Here is a 20,686-nt window from a genome sequence, read left to right on the forward strand (position 1 = left end):
TTCTGAAGATGGGAATTCATACCTGAGTCTCTCAGGCATAATTTAAGGGAGCCAAAACACACTTGAAATGATTTTTGATTTAAAATAAAAAGTTTGAATGAACCATGACATAAAAGGAACAAGGGACAAAGAGGTAAGAGGAAACTGCTATTGCCCCAAGGATATTACCCAAAATATATATATTGGAGATCTCTTTTAAATATCTACATTCTTGCAAGCAGCTTCCAAAAACATGGAATGACCACGCTGTCCTGCCATGACAGCTGGCAGGAGAAAATACAGAAACATAATCTCAAGAGAGACAAGAGGGAGTAGAATAGATATCTTTAAAAGCCTTTCTTGGCAGTAATGGTGGTCATCCTGCCACTTTACATGTTATATATTGTGCATATTTCCCATTTCCTTTGCTTCCCCTCTTTCTTGTTAGTATATGTAATCAGGACCTGTGTTTTAGAAAATGTCCACCTGAAAGGACCCAGTTTCCTGTCTGGTCTATATTTCACACTGGAGTAGTTTGAGTACAAGCGATATCACTAACATGAAGAGAGATCCAAAAAGCAATGTAGTCGGACTAGGACTACAGAAATCTGAATAAACCCAGTGTGACGTGATGTTACTTCATGGGTCAGTAACAGGGGCGTAGTTACAGGAAATGGCACCCAGGGCAAGCACTGAAATGCCCCCCCCCAAAAAAAAAAACCTGTGCTGCAGTGGATCAGCAGATTCTGGAGTGGGGGATACCAAGCAACCCTAGTTGTGATAACTGGAAGGAAGGAAGGAAGGAAGGAAGGAAGGAAGGAAGGAAGGAAGGAAGGAAGGAAGGAAGGAAGGAAGGAAGGAAGGAAGGAAGGAAAGGGGCAACAGCCCTAATTAACTAAAAGGACTCACCTGGCTCTTGACACCATGCTGGGGTCGGAATGTTGACTGAATGGATCACAGACATCATGGTAACCAGTGTGGTGTAGTGGTTAAGAGCAGGTGAATTCTAATCTAGAGTACCAGGTTTGGTTCCTTACTCTTCCACATGAGCAGCAGTCTGTTATCTGGCAAAACAGATTTGTTTTCCCATCCCTACATTTCTGCTGGGTGACCTTGGGCTAGTCACAGTTTGTTCAGAATTCTCTCAACCTACCTCACTGCCTATTGTGGGAAGAGGAAGAAAAGGCATTTGTAAGCTGCTTGAGTCTCCTTTCAGGAAAGAAAGATGGAATATAAATTCAAACTCTTCTCGTCTTCATATCCCTCCACTTATTCCATCCACACTGGCTTCCCATTCGTTGCCCAGCCCAATTTATGGTGCTAGTATCAATCTTTAAAGCCCTATACTGCTTGGGACCAGCATACCATAAAGACTGCCTTCTCTCATATTAATCTACCCATCAGTTCCTATCATCTTTGAATCCCTGCCTTGGGTTCCCTCAGGTCACAACCCAAGAAAATCCTGTTCAATCAGTGCTTCAAAACTTCGTAACTCCTTTTTCAAAGAGATTCATCTGTCTCCTATTGTTGTCTTTCCACAGCAGGTGAATACTTTGTTTTATTTGACATCCCCACAATAGCTGTTATTGGCCTTCTTCCCTGTATGCTTTTTATTGAATTATCGTATATAAACTTTAATTATTTTAATGCTAAAATGTGTAAATGTTCTGGTGGTCAATGGCTTAGGGACCCTTTTTTAATGTAAAGGCAGCATAGAAATGTTTTAAATAAATTAGTAATCCATTTTATCATTTAAATTGTAAGTTCCTCGGGACATGGACCTTAGCTTTTTCTTACATTACTCTCTAAACACTAAGTAGTTAGATGGCAAGATGGGTTAAATATAGAAATAATTCGACAATGTTTGCAAGTCTGGTACCGTTGCAGTCCTTCATGTTTTTAAAATGTATGTTAAAATGCATCGTTTTTGGTGTGCAGTGGAAGAAGATAAAATTTGATGCAATCCCAAGATTTTTTGATCTTGTTTAAGGCACAAAGTACATGTAGCTCTCAGTTCATTTGACAACCTGTGATTCATTTAAATTGTCAGAAGTCTGTGGCAGAGTATAATCAATCAAACACGGAGCTTGTTCTATAGAAATTTTAAAAACATGTTTATCCTTAAAGATGGCTATTTGAGCTTGTTCCATCTCACTGCTGAATGTTCTCTACAATGTGTTATTTTGTAGGAGGCTAAAATAAATGATGGAACTCAAGACATACAAATATACAAATTCCAGCAGGGTAGTTAGGTTAGTTTGCTGGAACCAAAATAACAAAGAAACTTGCAGCACTTTAAAGACAAATGGGTTTATTGTGGCATAAGCTGCCATGACCCAGAGCTCAGTTTGTCAGATGCTTCATACAAGAATGTTCTGACTGAACTGAAATTGTTTAGTTTGTCTCTGTAAGGCATTTATTATCCCAGACATTTCAGAATGAAATTGAAACTGTCGTGGCAAAAGCAGACAATCTACTACAAGATTCTGCATTGCAATTTTTGATGGAAAGTAGCTGGTCCTGAGTTGAGAGAGGGGGTTGAATGAGGACCATGTGCTTCAAAAAACATCACTAACCTCACGGTGTGGCCTATTGTTTTCATAGAATTACAGTTCATTCCACACTACAGAGCAGTTCCCCTAAAGGAAATGGCTGCTTCAGAGGACAGACCGTCACATCACATTCTGGCTGAGCTCCCTTGCTCCCTAAATCCCCCCCCCCAGTACTGCCTTCTAGTCTCCAGGAGTTTCCCAAGCTGGAGTTGGCAACCTTGGACGCAAGAGGGATTAGCTCTTCCCCCTGGGGTTGTCAGCTCCAGGTTCAGAAATACCTGGAAAGTTGAAAGTGCCAATTTCTCCAGAAGTTGAATAAATGTTTTAAATAAACGATTTGTTTAGTCTGGAGATCAGTTGTAATTCCGGGAGACCTCCAGCCCCTACCTGCAAATAGCATAGGAGGATAAGGGTGGCTGAAGTTTAGGCCCAGTTCAAAGTGGGGCTTTCCATAGCTGCTATTTAACAACTAAAGAACTGTTGTGAAAGCCATTCATGAAATGCACATGAGTTTCATAAAAGAACATGTATTACTGAGCCCCTTGTCTCTTCTTTAAAGCCATTCAGCACATGACATGACCGTGACATTTAAGATCTATTAGTTCCAATGAAAACCCTAGACTCACAGCAAGTCCTGTTAAAAGGAATGGGAATTTATACAAATATGGTTAGGGGGTTGCTTTCACAAAAAGCTGTGCTACCTCACTTGCATATGCTGAATTGTTCTCAGATATGGGGGGGGGGGTACAAAAAAAGGCATATTAAAGTAGCACTGCCACCTGCTGGCTGTTCTCCCACTGAAGGTGGCCTGCCTGGCGTCAACTATACGCCAAGTATGATAGGTTACACCCCACCCCCAAGGCACTTTACATTCAGAAAGACGGATAGCTCTGTGAGGACATTCAGTGATCTATTCCTATTGGTCAGAGAAACATTAAATTGGCACCAGAGGCATGTAGAGTTCAAACAAAGATTAGATGTTTATTTATTTACAAAGACATTGAGGTAAACCAGGAAGGATTTCAAGCCAAGAATCACATTAACAAGTATATACAAGAAGCTGGTTCAGAGATGATACTTGCTTACAAGATGTTTAAATATGTTTAAACTGCTGATACAAGAGTAGCACTGGTCACTAACTCCAGTGTTTTCAAGTTTGTTAGAGTCACGTAAAAAAAAACCCTATCCAAATCCCAGGAGGAAATCTTTAATTCCAGTGCTGACAAGACTTACGGTGTAATTTGTGTACCATGAGCTGATTTTCTTCTGAAATTCTCTCGTATGGTAACTAATGTAAACCTGCAATATGATCTCTAGTGCCTCTTCCTTTTCTGAATCTACCTTGAACATCTGGCATTTTCATTCCATGGATAATAACAGTCTTGTAAAATTTTGAGCATTACTTCACTTGCAAGAAAAATTAATAGACTCTACAGTTATTTATATACTTAATTAATATACTACAGTTATTTATATACTTTCTACCCCCTTTATCCTGTGAGCACCTTGCCCCTGCTAGGAGGTCACCCCCCTCAGCCTCAGAACTGGAGAAGGTAGGACACTGGCTGGTCACTGCAGGTGACTTTCCTCCCTTGGAACTGCAATTTCCTTCCCTCTTTGGTATCGTAGTGCTTCCTTCCTCCCTGGCCTTTCTGCAAAGGTTGCCTCTTATTTCCCTCTCTTGTCTATCTCCTGCTTCTTCTGTCCTTGAAGAGCCAATCATTCACTTCTCCTATTCACCCAACAGCCCCTACACCTGGACCTGGCCTGTGCTGTGTTCCTGATCTAGGTGACCTTCTTCAATCATCTGCTGGCTGGCTCCTGTAGCTTCCCTTATCTACCTTTAGCAGGCAGCCTGTTCCCTAGTATCCTTCTTCCCTCCAATGGTCTCAGACCAGGTAAGTATTCTGAATCTGGGACCTCAGTCAGTGTTTGTGTGTGCCTGAGTCTGGGTGCAGGGTCGCATCCATACAGTTCCCCAGGGAGAGGGGACCCAAATCAGTCTATATCATTCTCCTTCCCTAGTTTTCTCATTCATTTTCATGTAGAATGCAGACGCTTGGGTTATGAACTAAAAGGGAAAGACTTGGAGTTGAGGGAGGAATGTATATAATATTTTGCCTATGCTGTTTTCCTGCTGAAAAATCCCCTCCCTCCAACCTGCTATGCTGGAAAAATCACTTATAGAATCTCTGCTACTGTTCATGAGAGGAAGAGACTCTCAGGTGTGTTTCAGCTTAAAGAAAAGTAACTGAAGTGCATAATGGGGAAGGGGGAGATATCAGCAGGAGCAATCTTCTGTCCTGATGTGCTTATTTCTTTTCTGTATCCTTGTCTCCCAACCACATTCACTGTACTGCCACCTGATGGATTATTTAAGGTATTTCAATCAACAAATGGTAGTCCAGCTGTTTTCATGACTATAACATCCTTGCCTCAGCTTTGAAATTCTGAAGTTATGCATATATTTAAGTTATCTATTTTGATTCAGGGTGGGGAAAAATCTAGGAATAATGCTATGGTGGGCAAAAGCTGAAAAAGTCATATTGCTTTTTTAGATTTTTTTCTTTACCAAAAAAAGAAATCAGGCTACTCGACAAAGCCAAATAGCCCTGGTGCCGAAGAAGCCAAACATGATTTGACTTTTTTGGCTTTTGGACTGGAGCTCCAGCTGCCTAATTCCTAAATGTTTGGTACTACACTGGGCTTATTTGGTTTTACTGAAAATTCTGGGTTTTTAAAACTCAAACCTGAAATTTACTGAATAAAAAAAGTTGTGTTCACTCCTAGTGGGCATTTGTTATGAGTGAGTTCTGCACTTTGTATATAACAAATGAAATGCCTTTCTAATCTTTAAACAACCCTAGCTGAGACTTAAAATAGGATAATAACATGATGATGGACTGGAGAACAGACCCCTCCTCATCAGGCAAAGAGGCTGATTCAAAGAGGCTGAAAGAGCTTCCAATGGACGTGGGGCTCAGTGTCTAATTTAAAATGTGCTGCAACCAGTGCAAAACATACTTGTTGGCTCATGTGCCAGACATCCTTAGAACTTGTAGGTCTTGGGCTACCATACTAACTACACAAGCACAATTACTTTGCACAGGATGCAGCATAGCTTAAATGTTTTGCAAAAGTACCTCTTTGTCTCTATTCTTTAAAACATCTAGGTAAACACAACATGTGGCATGATATTGCTACTGTGCATTGCCCCAGATTTGTGACCAACTGTCAATTATGTGAAAGGGCAGGATGATGCACAGCATGATGTCACATTGCTTTATCAAGGTGTTGCCTGCTCCATGTCTCATAATAATTAAGGCCTTGTCTGAGATGAACCACTTGTAAATGATGTTCATGCACTCAATTTAAAATCAGTGAAGCATTGTTAATACAGAATATAATCAAACAAAAGATAAAGAGCTCTTAGCATGAAACACTTAGCGCAAACATGCTAAGCATCCTACAAAAGTGTATTCCTAACACAGTCTGAATCAGAGATTCTCATTTTTGTAGGGTTTAAATCCCCACTGAGCCACAAAGCTCACTGGGCAATATTTGGCAAGTTAAGCTGTGAGGCCTAAACTACCTCACAGAATTATCATATGCTGCTTTTCATTCATTAGACGAAAGGTGAGAAATGGATATAATTCAGGGGTTAGCCTGTTTTATTACAGCCCTAGGATAGCCTGATCTCGTCAGATCTCAGAAGCTAAGCAGGGTCAACCCTGGTTAGCTCTTTACTGGGAGACCACAATAGGAGTCCAGGACTATTACACGAAGGCAGGCAGTGGAAACCACATCTCGTGCTCTAGCCTTGAAAACCCCACAGGGTTGCAAAAAGTTGGCTGTGTGTTCATGGCAAAAAACAAACCAAAAAGAGCTGTAGGTTAGCTGAGGAGACAGTAGCTTCCCTAAAGCTATTCAGTGAGTGTCCTAGTTGATGTCTAAATCAGACATGATCCAAAAGATCCTCAATGGTTATTTTTGGAAGGGTAGAGCAGCTAGAGGAAAGGCAGGTGCAATTTGGATTGGGCTAGTGTTGCTTGGGTGCTATGTGACCGAAGGTTTCAGAAGGTTTCATAAGATCAAGAATGCCACCAGTTATGTGGCTGGTGACCTTCTTTGCTTCGTTATAGTGTCATTTGTGAGCATGAGCAATGGGGTCTGCTTGATTCCTAGACCTCAGAGCAAGCCTAAGGAAAGAGCAAAAGTCCTACCGACCAGCTGCTTATAATGGGCATGCTGGTTCAGACAAGAAGAACTAGTGACTAGTTGCCCACTTAGCACAACTCCCTTTAAACAAGCTGGCCTTTGCTGTTCAATAATAAATGTTTCTTTTGTTGTATTTCTATTTAAATTTCATTTTGAAAATTATAGTCTGACACTGCTATTTAGAATTGACCAATTAATTTTCCCATTTACAGACACCTTACATAAGATTATTAAAAGTACAATTTGTAACGTTATTCAGTAGTTCAGAATAACAGTAATTTATTAGGGAGGTTGTGATTAGCAAAAGTAATGACTGATGATTAGAGGAGGGTTTTTTAGCTAAAAAATTAATTACTTGGAAACACTTGGCAAATATTGATTATTAGGGACTTGTATTTGCTTCATGTGGTATTTGCCACATGGGGAAAATATACTGATCCAGTTCAGAACTCCCCTCCCCCCTCCCGCTGACTTTCAACCTTTTTTTAAAAAAAGAGGAGTGCTGATCTCATTAGTTACATTGGATTTGATCTTGAGAGGATGTGAATCATGATTTGAGGTGCTACAATCTATCCAGTTTACCATTCGGCTGTCAAACAGCTGGGTGGATGCTGTACCGACAAAATTAATATGATTAAGGTTTACATTAATATTATTATTTTCACTCTTGGAAAAACTTCACAGAGAGGCATTCCAGTATTTTCCAGAGGAGCAGGAAAAGCTGATAATGATAAACACAGAGCAAAACTCTGCCAGGTTAAATAAACCAATTCCAAAAGATTCTTCTGTTTCAAAGTTTTATTCGTTCAAAACTGCAGTTTCGGGAGATCTCCTGTGAGCTTCAGGGAGGAGTCTCAGAGCAATATTGGTCACAAACATTATTTATACTATTTTTATTAAACCCTCCCAAACAACTTTTCTAACATTATGCTTTGAAGACATATAGACTGACTGTCATGCTCCTAATCTTTTCCCCCTCCCAAAGCCCACCTTGCTTTATATATTTGGGCATATGATTAAGTCATACTAATTCTGCTTCGTATCAGGTTCTGGTTACCATAAGTACCACGCATTATCAATAGTTTCTACATTCCAAAGTATTTTTCAGTGCTAGGCAGAGTCAGCTGTGTTTGTGTTTTTCCCAAAAAGTCCTTTTCTAACTTCTTTAACTAATGTATATGATTCTTATATATATGGTAAATTATAAGTTACTCTAATGTAGTTCTTGTGACTATCATCTATCTATCTATCTATCTATCTATCTATCTATCTATCTATCTATCTATGGCTTAAAACACTATAAACTATTATTTCTATCAATAAGAATGAAACATGTGGTAGAGGAGCATCTCATCAGCCTGCTAGTATCGTTCCTTTCCCCAGGTTTGCTTCTTTTGTGAGCTCTGTTTTGAAAAGGCTAGTTTAAATTAGATGTTCAGATTTGCCCAGAAGCAAAGGCCAGCTAGAATATTTGTGCTTTTTTCTGCTTGTGGGGAAAAAAAAACTTTAAGAGATGTCAATCAGAAAGTCTTAAATAGAGAAGAGAATTAACACAAATGGATAATGCCAAACTCTGCTCCCTGAAAGTCTTATCTGGTCATCTAGGGTAAGGTTGGGACATCTTACCATTCATGGGCTTCCATGTTTAATGGTGAGATGAAATCCCCAAATAAATAACAGTTGCTCCAAGGATGACACAAACTAATCATCTGATTTGATGTCTATTGATCTGCTGAAGCACCTTAGCCAACAGCAAGGTTAGTGCTTATAATTTCACAGAGGAAATAGCAGGAGAATTACTCAGGAGCACTCAGGCAGAGACAGCTTAATGCTGCTAAGTTAGTGAAAACTACCTTGAGCCTTTTTGCCTGCAGGTTTACAAGTCATATTTCAATCTAACCTTTTTCTTATAGAAAACCAGAAAAATCCCTGCTAAGAAATTATAGCTGGTAAGCAAATAATAGTTCAGGGGGGCACATTGGTGTTTGTAATTCCAAGTGGTCAGTCTTCTCCCCCACTGAATAAAGCAAATCAAGGAAGACATTTTGATTTTCTATATCGTTTCAGGACAGACAAAAGGTACCAAGACCCCTGTGGCTTAGTGAGCCCTATCATGTGGCCAAAATTAACTCAAAATTAATATCATTTGGTATTCTAAAATTGTTTCTGCACGGTCCAAATATCCTAGGTTGAGCAAGGGAAATGTCCCGGTTTGGCCAAGAAGTTCACCCTATCCCCGGTCCTAAAGCAGGTTTGTCCCGCAATATTTCCCTCATTCCGGGATTTTAAAAAATTGCCAATTTGGCGATTCTTTTTAAAAATCCCGCAGTGAACCTGCTACCATGCAAACGCCACAGAAGCAGAACCAGTTTATTTTTCCTGCCCAGCTGCCTGGTCTTCCCCCCACTGCCTGCCCCCCCCAATCTCCCCGCCCCTGGCCACCTGCCCACCTGACGTCATGTCAGTTTTCAACTCTTCTGAGCCACTGACCATTGCAGCCCATCCTTCCTGAAATGTTCCCCCAAGCATGTTTTCTGCTCATGGTATCGACCAGTTGCCATTTCGCCTGGGTTAATCAGGAGTGGAGTCCCAAAATGTGCACTTTGTGCAGAAGGGAGATGTGCACTTTGGGCAGAATGTTAATGGGCATATCATGGGGGGGGGAGTGTCTCTCATTTTCCACAAAAATATGAGAACATGAGTAGGAATGTGATGTATAAAGCAGGTATGGAGGTGGGTGCCAGCAATTCAAAAGGCAGGGCACTTTCATTCAAGTTGCCACCCAAAAACAACAGCCAATCAGAACGTGGGACACAGGGGATGTTTGCATATATGCAGATACACTTGCAGTGTAAATACAAAAGATCCGGGCTCGTGTGAAATAAACTGGAGTATTTCCTCCCGGTCTTCACTCGATTCCTTCACTGAAACGGACAGCCATGTGAAGGGAGAAACCAGGATTATACCAATCCGGGGTGTAAAATAGCTATTGTAACCCGGTATAATTGTGCCATGCAGAAACAGCCCAATTTTCTTGCTGAGTATTCTGTGCATGCTCATGCTCACTCTTTGAATGTTCAGACCCACAGGCTGCAGTAGTTCTTTGTGAAGTTATAGACAGAACTGCCTAGAATTCTGCACTAGAAGCATTTAGCCATTTATGCCAAGACTAACTAACAAACATGGTAACTAACATGTAGACTTTATATATTTTTATTTCTATATACAGATTTTAATTGTTTTTCTTTTGTTGCTTTGTTTTTAAGGGTTGTTTTAAAGCAGGCATATGATGAAATAAAACATGTGCTGCTTTCCTGTTGCAGGAGGTTACATCAAAGCCCTGATTTCTGTGTGGGAAGTCAGTTGTGTTGGAAGCATCCTCATAATCCACTGGGCACACGAAAAAGAAAAATCAATCACAGTTAGAATCTGTTGTTCAATCTGATGATAACCCTATGTTCTTTGGGCATTTGCTCTTTGTAAAGAATTCAATTTAGATGCCAGTTTCTGTATCTTAGGATTTGTTGAAAAAGTTTGTACTGTTGTGGTGGTAATAAATCTTCCTTTCGTATAATGGTCATCAACAGCTGGCACCAGTTACAAATGCTTTTCTTTTCTATATTATCAACAATCAGACGCCAACATAAACCCAATTTAAGCATCATGCTCTCCTTTTTAAGAATTAATTTGTTGCTTTATGGTTCCAATGTGGTGTTATGTGTGGTGACCCTGGACAATTGGAAGTTCTGTGAAGCTCACTGATTTATAAGCTCAGCACTAATGGGAACTAAATATGGGAGTTGGGAAGAGTGTCTGTCCTGCTTTTGGCATAGCTGAGACCATAAAAATGGTTATATGACGAAAGCTGTCAGCAAAGCATTAAGACTCCAACAATGTGGAAATTCACCATAAAAATGTTCATCATTCAAAATCAAGCCTTGCACAGTTGATAGGTCTGTGGGGAATGGGGGCAGGGGGAGTCTGCATCTTCCCCTCCAATAACCATGTGTTGATTAGGTTGCTTGTGCAGAATCTGTACATGTAAAAGTTATCTGATCTGTACCCTTCAAAAATGTGAACCTGGACTTAATTTGTGGAACCTCCATGTTCTGAGGTGGCTGGGGAGAGAGGGTTTGTGAGGTCTTTTGCCCCCTTAAAGAATACCCAGGTGTCCACTTTTTCAGAATCATGTCCTCAAAATATCCTGGTTCTGCTCCCTCCAGTGGGTATTGTTACCCCCATAAAGACCCATGGGTCCAGAGACATGCTTTTGAGATTGCATCCCCTCCAGCTTCTCAGGCTTTGCCATGACTGAGGCAATTCCCCATGGTCAAAAAATTGTGTGATACTTACGGTAAAAGTCCCAGTTTGGGCAAGGAGTCCCCGCGGCTTCATTGCCCATCCGGACCCTGGCACACACTCTCCCCCTCATCCCGCGTTTTTCAAAAACCAGCAAGAAGGTACACATTTTAAGAATGCGGGCTGAGGCCGCATCGGTGGGGAGGCAGCAGAAAAACTATACAGTTTGTTTTTCCCACCTTGGGAGACACACACAAATCAGAGAGCAGTGGGCTGGCCACAGAGTGCGTGAAGGGGTTTTGTTTTTGTTTTGTGCTTGTCATGGCTTCGTAGGCATGAACCTGCAAAGAGGAGAGCTGGAGCAGAGTGTGTGTACCAATGAAGCTGCACAGCCAAAAAGTTAAAAAAATAGAACTTACTGTGTTTCTACAAAGCTGTGCAGCCAGAAATTTTAAAAAAAACTTCCTGAAGCAGAGGGGAGGGACAGCGCGGTTGTGTTCCCGCCCCAACACAACAGCCAATCGGAAAGAGCCATAGAGCAGATCGCAGACTTGTGGAAATAGTTACAGTTTTTGATCCTGGGATTAACTTTGACCCCCTCAACAGATGCAAGCTGTGGTGGGGAGGCAGAGACCGTGATGAAAAAGTGCTGTATCTTATGGAACCGGGGGGAACAAGGTTTACTTTCCCAGTGGGGATTTGCCCTGAGATTGCAGGAGAACCAGGATTTAATATTAAAGCTAATATATGCTATCCAGATGCCAGCACACTGTCTCTATTCTGTGGCTTCCTAAGGACTCGTCAACATTCAGGCTATGATTAATAACCAAGGTTTGTAAGACAATTAACCTTCTAGGATCAGATGTCCCTGGAAAGTTATACATAAGCAAAGTCATGTCCATCCCCTGGTCTTTATTAACAGATATTAGCCTGCTCTGTCACTCAGGCGGTTCAGTTATTCCACCAGATCCATCTCTCCTTTCCCATTACTTTGCCAAATATTCTTTTTCTCCTCCACTTTCCCATTACCTGTTTCTAACAATTTCAGATCTACTGGTAAGGAGCTAAGATTCTAGGGCCCTCATGTCAAAGGAGATGTAGTTTGCCTCAGTAGTAAATGCCTAGGGAAAAATTATATAAAGGTGGCATGTTGACATGAGGAAACTGTTGTTCCAGCCACTACAAGACAAGGCTTGGTGGTGTGAAAGTTTAGTCCCCTCCCCAGGATGGTGCCTCTGCCAGTGAAGTTACAGAGACCTGTTTTCCCATCTAGATCATTTTGGGGGGGAACTTCTCCAGTTGCCCTGAGATAGCTGAATCAGGCCACATGTGAAACTTTCTGCTCTCCTTTCCCTTCCTTTCCAATCTTAGCCTCCTAACCACCACCACCCATCCCAATTCATCTCTTCCTCTGTTCTGAAAACACTCTAAGGCCCCTTCCGCACATGCAGAATAATGCACTTTCAATCCACTTTCAATGCACTTTGTAGCTGGATTTTCCTGTGCGGAATAGCAAAAAGCCACTCGCAAACAATTGTGAAAGTAGATTGAAAGTGCATTATTCTGCATGTGTGGAAGGGGCCAGAGAGAAACTTAAACCCTCACCCTCCTTACTAGCACAACTTCTGAGAGACATAATATTTTGTATGTTGAGGATGAAGACTGTCAGCAACACCAAAAGAACTTTGGCGGCCTAGTTCAACAGGTGTTGCTAGTCAGCATTGACAATGGAAAGTCACAAATAAGGTATACTTCAGAATAATGTGTACATTGAATACCGGTACAATAAATGAACTCTCATCACTCATAATACAGGCTGAGGTTCGCCACTGAAACCCTCCCATTCAGTGTGCAGCAGAGGCTTTAAAAAAACTAACAAAGGGGAGGTTAATATGGAGGCATCTTTGATGTAAATGTGCATCTCTGCTGTGTCCTCACCTGGGGCTTAGTATTCAGTTCTGGTCACCTCATCAACAGGACAGGAGCAGAAATAAGAGGTCAGAAATAAATAATGAGAATTGTTAGCTCGAAGCATCTGAATTGCCAGGTTTGCTGGGGAAATGTAAACTGGACAAATGCAAATAGAAGAGGAGGTGAAACAGAGATGAACAAAATAACAAAACTCTATCAAGAGTAAATAGTTAGGTAAGGGACTTCTGTTTATTTTTCCTTGACACAAGAATAAGAGCACCTTCAATGAAACTGAGAGGCAATTTATTTAAGTCTGATGGGAAATGTCAGATAAAGAATATTTAAGCATTGGCGGTTTATCCTTTTTAACGCTGAAACGAGCAGTTTCATCAATCTGCTGTTATATGAGCTAACAAATTCCAACTGCCATTAAAAATTATCAGGAAAATAGAAGAAATAGGTCTATCTCTAGAGATACTGCTTATGTTGACATATTTGGAATCATATAAATTGTTAAAGACTACATTAATATCATGGGATTATTGAAAATTAATAAGGATGACAGATAAAACATGTTCACCAATAAATGTTTCCATTGTTAGTGAGAGTGATCGTATGGCACCATATATCCAAATATTAAAAGATCAAAAGCTGAGACATGCATTAGCTATGAGCAGATTTAATGAAATTCCATCAGCTATATTGCAAGGAAGATACCAAAAGAAATCAAGGGACGAGAGAACCTGATCATGGGTAGTTGGCCAAATAGAATCTTTAGCACATTCTCTTTTTTACTCCCCCAAAAAGACCTCCATAAGAAGCAAACATTGGAATCAAGTGCTGTCAAAATGTGAGGAGTTATCAGATGATCAAAGCATTTACTTTCTTTTCAACAATGTAAATGAAGTTTGCTGTGAATTGACAGCCAAATTCCTCTTAGATGTAATGAATGCTTCAGTATGAAATATGGGTATGCAACCATTGAGAATTTGGAGAGTCTGGCTGTTTTTATATTTAACAATGTGTAATTATATAAGTTTTTAAAGTTAACCTTGTAATTTTTATATGCCAACAAAGGCTTGGCTTGCATTGCATATTAGATAAAACATTCTATCTTTTGAGTCTGTTATGCAGAATTAGTACTTTTGCAGGTCATAAAGGCTCCCTCTGCTGAGCTGCTTTAGATTCTGCTCAGAATCCTAAAGCGTTGTATGGCAGGGCTTCTTTTAGGGATGAGGGTGCGCCCATGCGATGTATCTGATCTCTACTACTCACCATTGGGCAGACCTTGGTCTAAAAATGTTCCAACTGTATGAACAGCAGAAGGAAACAAGGGGGCTTGACTTGGGTGTTCTGTCCCCAAGTGTGCCTTTCTTTCAGGCTGCATCTGTACAGAAGCTTTCCTCCACCTTACCTTACAAACTACCCTGGGCATCCATGCAAGTTGTCCTCTGTTTGAACACTTTCCAGGATTTCCCCACCATCAGAACTTTTTTGAACCTGCTTTGGTCTAATCTTTTCAGAAAGGATGCAGGCTTAAGTATGTTAGCAAGCCCTCTTGGCAGGAGGTTGTATGCTTTGGAATCAGCACCATTTCCCATATCTGCACCCTATAGCTACTAATTTCCTTACCATGCTACAAGGTGGGTTTTTGTTGGTTTGTGTGTTTTTTGGCTATTTAAAAAAATGAATTGGCATTTGGTACTGTGATTATACACACACACACACACACACACATATATATATACACACACACACACACACATATATATATATATACATATATATATATGTATGTATGTATGTATGTATGTATGTATGTATGTATACACACACACACACACACGCATAATCTATATACATAATCTATTAGTTTTTAAGTGTTTTAAATAAAAAGTAAGATTCCGTCCTTTTGGTTGTGAAGATGCAAGGGGAGAGGCAACAGGAAAATTTCCTCTTCTATTGGTTCTGGTGGGTTTTCCGGGCTGTGTGGCTGTGGAAAGCTACCAGAACCAGTTGAATCCGGCCATGAAAGCCTTCAACAATACATTCCTCTTCTATATCTGCAACAGAAGCAAGTAGAGATCATTACAATTAATATAATATGCTGCAGTAACAATTACCTTTTTTAATAGCCATCTGATGTTGTAAAAATGGCAGCTGGGAGAGGAAAGTGCTCACAAAACATCTGAGTTGACTGCCCATTGCCAGTGCAAACGCCTGTGCATTTTCAAGTGGAAGTGAAAAGGAAATGGGGAATCCTCCCTGTGTAGATACAGCCACCGTCAGTGCAGCAGTTTTGCCACCTCATTTTCTTGCCCATATTTTCAGAAAGTTTCTCCTGAACTTCTGAGTTGACAGAAAAAAACACTGTAAAATGAGAGAGGAAAAAGCTTTGAGATGTGTCATAACACTTTGATCTAGGGGGGAAGGCACTGCATCAATAGATCAAATGGATGTAGAAAAATTCCCGTTTTACTGTCTTTGAAGAAACATTACTGATTGCACCTTCTTAATGAAATTGCTCAACATACAGAATCAAAGAGTCATTTGATCCAGAAGAAATGCTTGATACAGTGAAGAATTCATAGCCGAAAGCAAAAAAGCATGAATTCTTGATGGTTTAAATTTTTTCAGACACTCATTTTGTTAATCTTCTGAAAACCTTGTGCACCAAGAATATTGTTGCTCATTTGGACCTGGCTTACTTTATTATGCCTTTCAAATCATTACTGAGGCAACTGCAAAGGCCTAATCTTTTGGGTTACTATTTGTCTTAGGTGAAACAGCCATTATATTCGATGCAGATACAGCAGTAGGTTCCTTCATTTGGTGTAGAGCCACCAGCATTAGAGGCTGGGACAAGAACTCTCCCATCTGAGAAGAACCCTGAGAGAGTTCTTCAGAAAAATCAGGTAGCTCTTGCAGGGAGTGGCTTCACAGACAGTGGAAAACAGGAGTCCAGGTGAAGGAGTGGACAAGAAAAGTTGCTGTGGAGAAGTTCTGTCTCTCCACTCCACACTACAGAGCAACTGGAGTGGCCATAATAAGCACCTGGCTGGTGGGGATAGAGATCTGACTACTCATCCCAGCTGGGGCATGTGGCTGGTAGTAAAGCTGTGCCATGAAGTTAGGTGGAGGACGAGGCAAGACAGGATGGGGAATTGAGAAGAAGGAGGTGGGTCAAGAATCTGAGCCTAGAATGGGACTAGGTATCAGCATAAAAGAAAGTTGTGAGGAATAATGATGCTGCTAGAGAGAGGTGATGGGGAGAGAAAGAGATGGTCAAATAAAGAAGAATAAGTGAGGGAGGAAAAGGAAAATGAAGAAATCAGGGGGTTGGCATTGGCCACCGGTCTCCTGCTCACTGACTGCTAGTGAGGAAGGTCAGATGGACCAAACTGCTGTTGCCAGAGTATCATGGGGTAGTTCCCTGCATAGAATCATAGAGTTGGAAGAGACCCCAAGGGCCATCAAGTCCAACCCCCTGCAATCCAGGAACACATAATCAAGGCAAGGGACTATGACAATTGGGCAGGTGACATAAATTAAGATCATAATTATATGAAATTTGCAATAAACCTCTTTGGCACCAGGGAATACCTGACTGTGAAATTTCCTATCCATGGAATTCCTAAGACTCTGTCACTTGTGATATCTTTATAACAATATGGTGTTACTGACAAGTCATTCACAAGTTGAAGTCACATAACCCCTGCCTGTCTTCCTTAAGCTCATAAAAAAGGGCCATGTGCTGTTCTGTTATTGATATTTGTTTTCTAGCTCACAAAGATTATGGATCTGGAGAGTCGATAGCTCTGTGCATGTGTGTGGATATGTTTGTGCTTCACACTTTTTTACCAGTTTCTTGTGATCAGAAAATGTCTAGTTAGCTGAATTTAAAGATCCAAGCAGAATTTGAACATCTTCACCATGTCCTAGAAATAGAAGAAAGGATTGTGCTGATGGAACTGGCCAGAGAAGAGGAACAGTGGGTGATAAGGCTGCAGAGAGAGTCTGCTCACCTAGAATAGGGGATCTATGAGCTGAAGGAAAACATGGAGCACATTCAGCAAAACCTTGAAAAACTGGAGAACTCCTTGCTTCTGGAGGTGAAATTCATTGAGCCAATTCAGAAAGGCATTAGGGGGCTTGAGCATAAAGTCTAGCAGCAGGTACAGAATTTTCCTGCTTACTCTATAGTAATGCAGTTAGCCTAGTATTGCATTTGGTGAGTTTAGATACCAAATGAAGCATCCTCCTGTCCTTTTTATGTGTCTTGGGATATCTGAGTAGAACTTGGGGGATAAAGTGATGCAAAAGGCAATAAGAACCACAATCAAGAGAAGAAATAGTAAAAATGGTGTTTATTTATTTACAGCCTTCTTTTCTCCTCAGTGAAAGCCCCAAGTGGCATACAACATCATTCTCCCCTGTCAAGTGGATTAAGAGATTAAGATCACCCAACAAATTTCCATGGCAGAGTGGGGATTGTAACCTGGGTCTCCCAGATGATAGTCTGACACTCCAGTTGCTACACTAAACTGACTCTTATATGTTCGAAAAGAAGGGAAAAGAAAATTCACAATTTTGTTTCTGAAATGTGACCCTTGAAGTGTGTTATAAACAAGTCAAACATACAAAGTCAAGTGAGATGTTGCAGAAGGGATGTGCTGCTGTAGTCAAAGCCTGCCTCTTCTTCCCCAGGTTTCCCACGGGGGGGTGGGGGGGGAATGGCACATCAATTGAAATCATTGCACTTAACTGCCAGCTCCTCAATGATGTGGTGCAGAATTCTAATCTCAACAACATCACATCACAGTTTGATTTATTCTTACCAGGTGTTGATAGGATGATGCAGAAAGGAGGCTCTTCCTCCCCTCCCCTCCCCCCCCCAAAAGGGTGACTAGAAAAGCTACAGCACCATAGTCTAGGTCCATGGTAGCAAACCTTTGGCACTCCAGATGTTATGGACTACAATTCCCATCATCCCCTTCCAGCATAGCCAATTGGCCATGCTGGCAGGGGCTGATGGGAATTGTAGTCCATAACATCTGGAGTGCCAAAGGTTTGCCCCCACTGGTCTAGGTGCTGGTAAGGGGGTTAAGTGTACTCTGAGAATCATGGAAGAAACTAATTGGCCTTTGTGAATGCATGTATCCTTTCCATTTTGAAAATGTTCAACTCTACCTATAATGCATCCCATTATACTTGTAACCTTATTAAATATTGCTAAGAACTGAACATATTCTTGCTAGTTTCCTATGAGTACAATTTATATATGTTTCTGGTGGAAACTGTAGCTTTATCTGTGTTTGGCCTCCCATCCCATCTTCTTTTCACAGAGATGCCACCATGGCAGCAATATCCTTTTCTCTCCTGTCTGAAAGTCTACTATGCAACACCTTATTTATCAAAAAAGAATATTTTTATCTGTCATTTCCTCCCTCCTCCAAATAACAGGAACTAGCATTTTTCTTTCCACATATTTAAAATGTAACTGATTGAGTAATGTAATACTCCTATATAGTTGTCATGGTGACTGTAGCTTTATTGTGCAGTGAGTTGTTGGAGGGAGCCTTTGGCAGGTTGGATCCAATGGAGCCTTTTCAGTGGATGGAAGAATTTCCGTCTGTGAACATAAGTCTCTCTCCTCCCCTCTTATGGCTGCACCCCAGAATGTCTCCCAGAATGCTGCTCCTGAAGAGACAGTCAAACTGCAACAATAGGGGTTTAGTGAGTACACCGTACTCCACAGACTGAAGGTCTTGCTTTCTGCAGAAACACTCTGCTGGATCCAAGTCCATATCTCTCTAATGAGAATCGTGCTCTGAAATTCAAAATTCTTTATCTGTGAATGGTGTAAATAAAGAGGCAGCCTTGGCTTGCAAATTGAGTCAAACAAAACGGTTCTTATAAAAATATTTGGCACTAGAAAAGTAGTGCCTTAAAAGTAGTGCCTTAAAAAAGTAGTGCCTTAAAAAACCTGGGACAGTAATTCTGAGTTTCCAGGGAACACTGCTTCTTTCTTATTCCATGGCACATTTCCATTCCTCCTTGTGGTATTTTTTTATGTGTGAGTTGGAGGTGATGGGTGGAGCACCTAGAAGCTGTCTTCATAGTACATGTGCCATAGACTTTGTTATACTGTAGGGGAGGGACAAGAAGACAATTGGCATAGACCAGGGGTGTCCAACTCTGGTGCCCCAGATGTTCATGGACTACGATTCCCTTCAGCCCCTGCCAGCATGGCATGGACACCCCTGGCATAGACTGTAGGGTGGAAGACATATTCTGCTTTGCAGATAAGTGGTTTCCTTTGGAGGAAATCCAAGCTATTTGCTTTTTTCTGGAACTCTTAGAAATGTAATATGATGCTGTACATAGAATCAGTCAATGCTGTTCCTTCTTCATTATAGTTCTAGTGATAGCACACCATCTCAGGGGTGGAGCAAGGGGGAACTATGCCTGGGACGCGAGTGCGCCCTGCACCTCTGCCGCGGTGATGCCCCAGAACACCCCGGAACGCCCCCTGCCACACCCACGTCCCATGGGAGCTATGCCACTGCACCATTACATTAGCAAGGTTTCCCCAGTCTTTCTTTCTTCCATCTAATTGTTTTCCTCTTTCTGTTTAAGGGACAGAAGTCAGCAAGAATGAGGTGGGTAACTGAGTAGGTCTCAAGGGAGTAGTCTTGTTGGAGAAATGTAGTTGTTTTAAATAGACTATTTGTTTTAAAAATCATTAACAATAATATTTGAGAGGGTGGAATTAGCATATGTCTGGCATGTTAAGTATGGTGAAGTTAGTGGCCCTTGTTACGTATGGTGAAGCTAGTGGCCCTTTCTGTTGTGAGAGAGGCTTTTCTCAGGCATGCCTCCAAACATCCTGAGCTAGCTCCTTCCTCAACTATGCCATCAACATCTCATTCAAAGATGGAAGGCTGAGTCACTAAAGTCTTGCTTTATACCAGCACTAAGCAAGTGTCAGGGCTAAACTAGACATCCAACATGACTGTTTTGGCCCTTAAAAAGACACAGGGGGCGTCACAGGTTGACGTCATGAGTCACATTGTGGGACTCTTGTCAGGATATTGAAAATTGCAAGGTGGTCATATGCTGGTCTAGAATGACTGGAATGTAACAGTCAGCAGAATTGTAAAGGTCGGAGCCTCTCTGTCTGGGTCTGCAGTGATTGGCATGTAACAGTCAGCAGAATTGTAAAGGTCGGAGCCTCTCTGTCTGGGTCTGCAGTGATTGGCATGTAACAGTCAGCAGAAGTGAAAAGGTCACAGGCCAGGATGATTAGATCATCTAGCTAATGATTTGCTGGACAAAACTATATAAGAAGACTGCATACCCAATTCAGTACCTCTCCTTCACCTTCAGGTTCGGGCTCAGATTGTTGTCAGAGTAGAGAGTGGATAGTTATTGTTATTTTTGTTCCTTTGAGAAACAAGAGATAAAGTATTCCTGTTGGAACTAAATCTACTGTCTGAGTGTTTCTTTTTCTTATACTGCAAGCAGTTACCTCCTGTTCTAGCAAGGGTGAATTGGCACCTAGTCCTTCCGCTGTGCACTAGGCCAACAATTTGGTTATGGGCCCAGTATCCTAACCACTGAAGCTAGAGAGTGTCGAGGCAGTGTGACACGATGACATCCACCATGTGCAGTTTGCCTTTTTGAACGGCTGACTGCAGGGAACTACCAGCATGGAGTGTGAAAAT

General features: G+C 41.3%; 1 pseudogene; it reads left to right on the plus strand.

Annotated features, from left to right (window-relative positions):
- LOC125427817 overlaps window positions 1–20,686 on the plus strand; it is a 46,011-nt pseudogene that overhangs the window by 17,612 nt on the left and 7,713 nt on the right.

Source organism: Sphaerodactylus townsendi, linkage group LG03 (genome assembly GCF_021028975.2).
Source record: "Sphaerodactylus townsendi isolate TG3544 linkage group LG03, MPM_Stown_v2.3, whole genome shotgun sequence".
NCBI lineage: Eukaryota > Metazoa > Chordata > Lepidosauria > Squamata > Sphaerodactylidae > Sphaerodactylus > Sphaerodactylus townsendi.